Raw genomic sequence first — 10655 nt, forward strand, 5'->3', positions numbered from 1 at the left:
AAGAAGATATTTCAAATTATCGTCTCATTGCGCTCTTGGCGTGCCTCTCAAAAGTTCTTGAAACATTAATTTTCGAAAAACTATACGTAGCCATTGGACTTAATATCTGCAAAGAACAACATGGATTCACCAAATGTAAATCCACAATGACTCAAATGATCTTATATCTCAGTGAAGTATTTGGCCACTTCGAATCTCCAACACTGACTGCGCTATACCTCGACTTCGAAAACGCGTTCGAAAAGGTCAGTCATGAAAAATTAATAGAAAAATTGCAAAATAATGGCATCACTGGAGGAGCTTTGGAGCTGCTTGAAAGCTACCTGAAAGGTCGAAAACACCGAGCAAAAGTTGGAAACTCGATCTCTTCAGAACTCGAAGTCAAAAGTGGAGTTCCAGAAAGCTCAGCACTGGGTCCTTTGTTCTTCATAATCTTTATAAATGATCTCCCAGAGTGTATTATGTCAAACTGTTTCGGATACGCGGATGATTTTAAAGTTATTGTTACCAACACGATCACTCTACAAATTGACGCGACCAGAATATGGAAATGGTGTAGCCAGAACTTGGTGACATAAAACATCAGCAAATGTAAAACGCTAAAGTTAAAAGGAAACGGAAGTATTTCAATGATTGGAAAGACACTGGAACAAATACAGAAGGAAAAAGATCTTGGAATAATTGTATCGAACGACTTGACATGGACTGCAAACGTCGAAAGAAGATGTGAGAAAGCAATCAAAGTATTTTTCACTATCAAACGAAACATCGCTAATGGTACAAGTTGGATTGGAAAAAAGAATCTATACCGGAGCTACATTGTCCCAATCATTTAATACGGTGCAATTCTTTGGAAACCAAATAAATCAGAATTGAGAATGATTGAAAAACTTCAGGAAAAAGCTTCGAAGTGGATCCTTGGTACCAAAAGATTAGACTATACAGATAGATTAAAACGACTTTCGATTCTACCACTATCCTTGTATCACGAAGTGCACGTTCTTTTGACATTTGTCGACATAGTGAAACGCAGGTATAATATTGAGTGGGAAACTTTTGTTCAAATTCAATACAAATCAGAACAAAAAACGAGAGCACAGGAATTGAAGTTCTATAAAACACAAAATCTGTTGAAGAAGAAACAAGAAAGTGAGTTTTGGACAAGAGTTACATTCTTAGCAAACACAGTTGCACAAAAGATAGGGATTAATCTTGACGAATTGGAAAATCCAAAAAATATAATTGCGGAAGTTTACACAAACTTTTTTGTCTATAAATATAATCTCGAAGAGATATGCTCCTGGAGACTGACATGTAATTGTCAGAACTGCAGAAATCAACACAAACTCAAATGAACTTTGGAAAACTGGAACTCGGGAATATCTCCCCTGAAATAATTCTGTTTAATGATTATTATTATTATTATTATGATTATTATGATTATTATAGGTAGAAAGAATTCGTTTTTGAGACCTATTTTGTCTGTGAAATTAACGCTCTTTGAAGATTTGACGTCAGCCAGTCTACATTAGGGACTTTTTCTAGTTTCAGTGATTATTACAATGTTTTTTTTTGGTCAGCGATGTCGCTCATTGTTGCCATAAATTTGTTAAACTGTAACTGGCACATTTATTCTATCGCGATTGGTGCAAAGATACGCTAAGCATGTCTGATGCCGACTGCTCAGCTTTTCAATGACCGCATCTTCGCGATTTAGCCACTGTATAAGAATTGACATAAAAGTATTGTCTTATAAATATCTTAGCTCTAAATTTTTAAATTTAGATCTGAAATGACAATAGATGGAAGCGACGATAGCTCAGATGTATTGATTGCTCTCAATGCCGTATCTTTTTTACTAGACTGTGACAGTTTTGTGCGAGATGACACCATAATTGAAAAGTTTGTTGTTGCATTTCAAGACCTCACAGCGTACAGTTTGCTCAGTATAGCAGGAAAATTTCAATAAAAATTGCAAATGACCGAATTTTCATTCGCAGTTTTGCCCGGATCAATTCAAAGAATGTACCTCAAATTGTTGTTGTCGATACTTAAATGTAATGAAAACTGGCCTCTGCGAATTTTCAAGAAACTGATAAGTAGTCCGCTCCAAGACAGCTGCAAAGAAGTTTTTCTTGATTTATTCATTTTTGTATTAGATTCAGAGAATTCAGAGTTGATTCAATTTATTGAAGCCAAGGAAGTACTTTTCTGGTTCAAGAGCCGAAATATATACCTTCGTCAAAAGCTTGCCCATTTCTTAAGCTGCTTAAGGTCAAAACATTTGTTTTTTTTCCAAGACATACTAAATTTTACAGGTGCATTCTTTATAGGTCGACTAAAATGAAAGCAAGCATCATCTCCATCAGTTTAGTTTCAAATCCTCCGCAGAGAACTCTAAAATTTGAGCAAAATATTTAACCACGATTTTCTGAATCTTCATGCTTGAAAAATGTTTCACTTTTTTAACCCTGCGATTAGCAAGGGTATTGCAATCGGGTACTAGATTTTTCCCCGTCAACAACTTTGTTCTCTGGACTCATCTTTACCTTTTTTCATAATGTATTCAAATTTAGCTTTCCCGGCCATTTTTGCCTGGAGGTAACGAATATACCAGGCGTGCCATTTATTTGTCTGCTTATCTGTTGACGGCTCAAATGTCCTATCTTGGACGAATTTTTTGTATAATTCGTTTTTCACAAAATTTTTCACATTTTACAAAAATTGTTAATTTTCTTGAAACTTCTGATGATTTTCAAAAAAAAAGATTTCACTTGAAAGGCCACCCATTCCCCTGAGTCCCTAAATACTCCTCTAGAGTCTTTTTTTTCACTTGACCTCTCTGTCTACGGCCTTCGAAATGTGTGGGAGACTATTTGAATCATATTTTGATTTTTTCTACCTTTTCTCAAAAACTACTGCTCTCAAATATGAGTTTTTGTTTTCAATGAATAGAACTGTTTTGAAAAGCTTCCCTGCATTGGTGGCTACATCCAAGTTTTTTTTTATTTTGATTTTTGACTTTTTGATTTTTGACCGTTTTGTGAATATTTTTGAATTTTCTCGAAAACTAACCTGTCAAATCTGATATTGTGGGTTCAATAGAAATAATGGGTAGTGGGAAGCATTTCTGTTGTAGTGGACACTCGCAAAAAAATTTACCCAAGAAGGGAAATACTCTGTCGTCTTCGAAAAAGTCAATTTTTCGATTTGACCGTTTTTTGAGTTTTTGAATTTTCACTCCCACGTCTGAGATTTTGGGTTCAATCGAAAGTGCAGGTTGGTTTAATGACTTCTGTATAAGTGGCTCTGCATAATTTTTCACCCAAGCTATGATTCTCGGAAATGTCAGTTTTTTGATTTGCTGACCGTTTTTTGGACTTTTCTCGCTAACTATCATGCCAAATCTTATATCATAGATTCAATCGAATGAACAGGTTGTTGAAAGTCGTATTCGCTTTGCCCAGTTTGTTCAAAAAAAAATTATGGCCTTCAAGCAATTCAAGCAAATGTAAAACGCTAAAGTTAAAAGGAAACGGAAGTATTTCAATGATTGGAAAGACACTGGAACAAATACAGAAAGAAAAAGATCTTGGAATAATTGTATCGAACGAATTAACATGGACTGCAAACGTCGAAAGAAGATGTGAGAAAGCAACCAAAGTATTTTTCACTATAAAACGAAACATCGCTAATGGTACAAGTTGGATTGGAAAAAAGAATCTATACCGGAGCTACATTGTCCCAATCATTTAATACGGTGCAATTCTTTGGAAACCAAATAAATCAGAATTGAGAATGATAGAAAAACTTCAGGAAAAAGCTTCGAAGTGGATCCTTGGTACCAATAGATTAGACTATATAGATAGATTAAAACGACTTTCGATTCTACCACTATCCTTGTATCACGAAGTGCACGTTTTTTTGACATTTGTCAACATAGTGAAAGGCAGGTATAATATTGAGTGGGAAACTTTTGTTCAAGTTCAATACAAATCAGAACAAAACACGAGAGCACAGGAAATGAAGTTCTATAAAACACGAAATCTGTTGAAGAAGAAACAAGAAAGTGAGTTTTGGACAAGAGTTACATTCTTAGCAAACACAGTTGCACAAAAGATAGGGATTAATCTTGACGAATTGGAAAATCCAAAAAATATAATCGCGAAAGTTTACAAAAACTATTTTGTCAATAAATATAATCTCGAAGATATATGCTCCTGGAGACCGACATGTAATTGTCAGAACTGCAGAAATCAACCCAAACTCAAATGAACTTTGGAAAACTGGAACTCGGGAATATCTCCCCTGGGTGCTACCCTAAATTCTGTTTTTGAAGAAGAAGAAGAAGAAGAAGAAGAAAGAACACCTGAATTACTATACAGTAAAAAGCCGAGGCATCAGTATAGCAAAGTGTAAATAATAAAGTTGGTTAAAATTCGTTGGTTACATCAAACAAAAACACAACATTCAGAAATCAAGCAATAAACAAAACAAAACAAAAGAAGTTCGGTTGCAGTTCAGAAATTGGTTGATTAGAATATATGAGGTTACGGATACTAAAAAAAATCAGTTTTAAGAATTAAGAACGAGCTGGTATTTTAACTTTACTAACAATTTTATAGATAGTCCAAACATACAGCGTATATACAGAGTATATACAGATTCTCTTTCAAACAATGTCTGGAAAATTAAACTAAATTAAAACAAATAGAACTAGCAAAAACGGAAATCACGCTACGTATTTGTGTTTGTACATCTTGGATTGTTTCTCAATTCACTCACGTAAAATTATTATGATTATTATTATGATTATTATTATTATTATGATTATTATGATTATTATAGGTAGAAAAGAATTCGTTTTTGAGACCTATTTTGTCTGTGAAATTAACGCTCTTTGAAGATTTGACGTCAGCCAGTCTACATTAGGGACTTTTTCTAGTTTCAGTGATTATTACAATGTTTTTTTTTTGGTCAGCGATGTCGCTCATTGTTACCATAAAATTGTTAAGCTGTAACTGGCACATTTATTGTATCGCGATTGGTGCAAAAATACGCTTAGCATGTCTGATGCCGACTGCTCAGCTTTTCAATGACCGCATCTTTGCGATTTGGCCACTGTATAAGAATTTACATAAAAGTTTTGTCTTATAATTATCTTAGCTCTAATATCTCGGGAATATCTCCCGGGAATATCTCCCCTGGGTGCTACCCTAAATTATATTTTTGAAGAAGAAGAAGAAGAAGAAGAAGAAAGAACACCTGAATTACTATACAGTAAAAAGCCGAGGCATCAGTATAGCAAAGTGTAAATAATAAAGTTGGTTAAAATTCGTTGGTTACATCAAACAAAAACACAACATTCAGAAATCAAACAATAAACAAAACAAAACAAAAGAAGTTCGGTTACAGTTCAGAAATTGGTTGATTAGAATATATGAGGTTACGGATACTAAAAAAACATCAGTTTTAAGAATTAAGAACGAGCTGGTATTTTAACTCTACTAACAATTTTATAGATAGTCCAAACATACAGCGTATATACAGAGTATATACAGATTCTCTTTCAAACAATGTCTGGAATATTAAACTAAATTAAAACAAATAGAACTAGCAAAAACGGAAATCACGCCACGTATTTGTATTTGTACATATTGGATTGTTTCTCAATTCACTCACGTAAAATTATTATTATTATGATTATTATGATTATTATAGGTAGAAAAGAATTCGTTTTTGAGACCTATTTTGTCTGTGAAATTAACGCTCTTTGAAGATTTGACGTCAGCCAGTCTTTATTAGGGACTTTTTCTAGTTTCAGTGATTATTACAATGTTTTTTTTTGGTCAGCGATGTCGCTCATTGTTGCCATAAATTTGTTAAACTGTAACTGGCACATTTATTGTATCGCGATTGGTGCAAAGATACGCTTAGCATGTCTGATGCCGACTGCTCAGCTTTTCAATGACCGCATCTTCGCGATTTAGCCACTGTATAAGAATTGACATAAAAGTATTGTCTTATAAATATCTTAGCTCTAAATTTTTAAATTTAGATCTGAAATGACAATAGATGGAAGCGACGATAGCTCAGATGTATTGATTGCTCTCAATGCCGTATCTTTTTTACTAGACTGTGACAGTTTTGTGCGAGATGACACCATAATTGAAAAGTTTGTTGTTGCATTTCAAGACCTCACAGCGTACAGTTTGCTCAGTATAGCAGGAAAATTTCAACAAAAATTGCAAATGACCGAATTTTCCTTCGCAGTTTTGCCCGGATCAATTCAAAGAATGTACCTCAAATTGTTGTTGTCGATACTTAAATGTAATGAAAACTGGCCTCTGCGAATTTTCAAGAAACTGATAAGTAGTCCGCTCCAAGACAGCTGCAAAGAAGTTTTTCTTAATTTATTCATTTTTGTATTAGATTCAGAGAATTCAGAGTTGATTCAATTTATTGAAGCCAAGGAAGTACTTCTCTGGTTCAAGAGCCGAAATATATACCTTCGTCAAAAGCTTGCACATTTCTTAAGCCGCTTAAGGTCAAAACATCTGTTAATTTTCCAAGACATACTAAATTTTACAGGTGCATTCTTTATAGGTCGACTAAAATGAAAGCAAGCATCATCTCCATCAGTTTAGTTTCAAATCCTCCGCAGAGAACTCTAAAATTGAAGCAAAATATTTAACCACGATTTTCTGAATCTTCATGCTTGAAAAATGTTTCACTTTTTTAACCCTGCGATTAGCAAGGGTATTGCAATCGGGTACTAGATTTTTCCCCGTCAACAACTTTGTTCTCTGGACTCATCTTTACCTTCTTTCATAATGTATTCAAATTTAGCTTTCCCGGCCAACTTTGCCTGGAGGGAACGAATATACCTGGGATGCCATTTATTTGTCTGCTTAACTGTTGACGGCCTTCACTGACACTCGTCTTCAACATAATTGCTTATAAACATGTCCACCCTTCGTTATGGAAATTGAGTATCCTTATACCAATATTTAAAGACGGAGACAAAGAAGATATTTCAAATTATCGTCTCATTGCGCTCTTGGCGTGCCTCTCAAAAAATCTTGAAACCTTGATTTTCGAAAACCTATAGGTAGCCATTGGACTTAATATCTGCAAAGAACAACATGGATTCACCAAATGTAAATCCACAATGACTCAAATGATCTTATATCTCAGTGAAGTATTTGGCAACTTCGAATCTCCAACACTGACTGCTCTATACCTCGACTTCAAAAAGGCGTTCGACAAGGTCAGTCATGAAAAATTAATAGAAAAATTGCAAAATGATGGCATCACTGGAGGAGCGTTGGAGCTGCTTGAAAGCTACCTGAAAGGTCGAAAACACCGAGCAAAAGTTGGAAACTCGATCTCTTCAGAACTCGAAGTCAAAAGTGGAGTTCCACAAGGCTCAGTACTGGGTCCTCTGTTCTTCATAATCTTTATAATTGATCTCCCAGAGTGAATTATGTCAAACTGTTTCGGATACGCGGATGATTTTAAAGTTATTGTTACCAACACGATCACTCTACAAATTGACGCGACCAGAATATGGAAATGGTGTAGCCAGAACTTGGTGACATAAAACATCAGCAAATGTAAAACGCTAAAGTTAAAGGGAAACGGAAGTATTTCAATGATTGGAAAGACACTTGAACAAATACAGAAAGAAAAAGATCTTGGAATAATTGTATCGAACGACTTAACATGGACTGCAAACGTCGAAAGAAGATGTGAGAAAGCAACCAAAGTATTTTTCACTATAAAACGAAACATCGCTAATGGTACAAGTTGGATTGGAAAAAAGAATCTATACCGGAGCTACATTGTCCCAATCATTTAATACGGTGCAATTCTTTGGAAACCAAATAAATCAGAATTGAGAATGATAGAAAAACTTCAGGAAAAAGCTTCGAAGTGGATCCTTGGTACCAATAGATTAGACTATATAGATAGATTAAAACGACTTTCGATTCTACCACTATCGTTGTATCACGAAGTGCACGTTTTTTTGACATTTGTCAACATAGTGAAAGGCAGGTATAATATTGAGTGGGAAACTTTTGTTCAAGTTCAATACAAATCAGAACAAAACACGAGAGCACAGGAATTGAATTTCTATAAAACACGAAATCTGTTGAAGAAGAAACAAGAAAGTGAGTTTTGGACAAGAGTTACATTCTTAGCAAACACAGTTGCACAAAAGATAGGGATTAATCTTGACGAATTGGAAAATCCAAAAAATATAATCGCGAAAGTTTACAAAAACTATTTTGTCAATAAATATAATCTCGAAGATATATGCTCCTGGAGACTGACATGTAATTGTCAGAACTGCAGAAATCAACACAAACTCAAATGAACTTTGGAAAACTGGAACTCGGGAATATCTCCCCTGGGTGCTACCCTAAATTCTGTTTTTGAAGAAGAAGAAGAAGAAGAAGAAGAAGAAGAAGAAGAAAGAACACCTGAATTACTATACAGTAAAAAGCCGAGGCATCGGTATAGCAAAGTGTAAATAATAAAGTTGGTTAAAATTCATTGGTTACATCAAACAAAAACACAACATCAGAAAACAAGCAATAAATAAAACAAAACAAAACAAGTTCGGTTACAGTTCAGAAATTAGTTGATTAGAATATATGAAGTGGCGGATACTAAAAAAACATCAATTTTAAGAATTAAGAACGAGCTGGTATTTTAACTTTACAAACAATTTTATAGATAGTCCAAATATACAGCGTATATACAGAGTATATACAGATTCTCTTTCAAACAATGTCTGGAAAATTAAACTAAATCAAAACAAATAGAACTAGCAAAAACGGAAATCACGCCACGTATTTGTATTTGTACATATTGGATTGTTTCTCAATTCACTCACGTAAAATTATTATGATTATTATTATTATTATTATTATTATTATCATTTTTATGATTATTATAGGTAGAAAAGAATTCGTTTTTGAGACCTATTTTGTCTGTGAAATTAACGTTCTATGAAGATTTGACGTCAGCCAGTCTACATGAGGGACTTTTTCTAGTTTCAGTGATTATTACAATGTTTTTTTTTTTGGTCAGCGATGTCGCTCATTGTTACCATAAATTTGTTAAGCTGTAACTGGCACATTTATTGTATCGCGATTGGTGCAAAGATACGCTTAGCATGTCTGATGCCGACTGCTCAGCTTTTCAATGACCGCATCTTCGCGATTTGGCCACTGTATAAGAATTTACATGAAAGTATTGTCTTATAATTATCTTAGCTCTTATACCTCGGGAATATCTCCCGGGAATATCTCCCCTGGGTGCTACCCTAAATTCTGTTTTTGAAGAAGAAGAAGAAGAAGAAAGAACACCTGAATTACTATACAGTAAAAAGCCGAGGCATCAGTATAGCAAAGTGTAAATAATAAAGTTGGTTAAAATTCATTGGTTACGTCAAACAAAAACACAACATTCAGAAATCAAGCAATAAACAAAACAAAAGAAGTTCGGTTACAGTTCAGAAATTGGTTGATTAGAATATATGAGGTTACGGATACTAAAAAAACATCAGTTTTAAGAATTAAGAACGAGCTGGTATTTTAACTTTACTAACAATTTTATAGATAGTCCAAACATACAGCGTATATATAGAGTATATGTAGTAGTAGTAGTAATAGGGCTTTTGTGCTCGTAGCACAAGGGGTTTCCCCCTTTCAGTTTTTCGTTCTATAGTGAAGTTTTGCTTCTACAGTCATTCATTGTGCAATCGCAAGCAATTCTCCATGTGCACTTGTTCATTTGTTCGTAGTCCTTCTCAAATTTTCTCCAAAATAACCACAATATTCGCTTCTTCAGTCTGCTTGTTTCTCTCACGTCAATTTTGATCACATCCGCTAGCCGACATGTTTGGTAAAAGAATTCGTCCTCCAAAAATTTCTTTTTCGGCCTCTCGAGCTGAAACATACAACCGCGCGAGGAACAGGAATACGATGGAACTTTCAACATGTCAACATCATAATTTTTCGATAAAATTTTTGACAGCAACAAAAGGTTGTTGATCTGTATATACATTGGCAGTGGCAATGGTGAAATTTCGATTAACCGATCTTTGTACGAATCCATATGCGGAATTATCCATTTAACTATACGCCTTTGTACATTTTCAAGCTCCGTAATAATGTATTTACTTAATCCATAACATGGACTTGCGTACGTGAGTATTGGTACGATCATAGATTTATACAAATCCAGTTTAGCTTTTTGTCCAAGATTCGATACGCTTCTTTTTATCATGTGAAAAACACGAATTGCTTTGCAGCAAACCTTATTTATATGCAAATTCCATTTTAAGTCACAGGAAAGCATGAGCCCCAAATCAGATTGAGTTTCCTCTGTTTTAATCAATTCGTTTCCAAAAAGCAATCGTTTTTGGTTTTTGGACATTTTAATTAGGCAGCATTTATCCATATTGAAGGGCATGTTGTTTCTAACGGTCCAGTCATACAACGCATTTAAATCACTTTGAATATCTATTGTGCTTAAACCCACGCTGAGAAATTTGGCGTCATCGGCAAAAAGTAGGGGAAACAATTGATCGCACATTTTCGGGAGGTCGTTAACAAAAACCAGAAAAAGTATGGGGCCCAAAA

General features: G+C 34.5%; 1 protein-coding gene across 2 annotated transcripts in view; it reads left to right on the forward strand.

Moving 5' to 3' along the window:
- Nucleotides 1–10655, forward strand: part of LOC134855167 (GTP-binding protein 1-like) — a 152146-nt gene that overhangs the window by 28944 nt on the left and 112547 nt on the right. The gene's annotated exons all lie outside the window — the stretch shown is intronic.

The sequence above is a fragment of the Symsagittifera roscoffensis genome, chromosome 10 (genome assembly GCF_963678635.1).
Source record: "Symsagittifera roscoffensis chromosome 10, txSymRosc1.1, whole genome shotgun sequence".
NCBI lineage: Eukaryota > Metazoa > Xenacoelomorpha > Acoela > Convolutidae > Symsagittifera > Symsagittifera roscoffensis.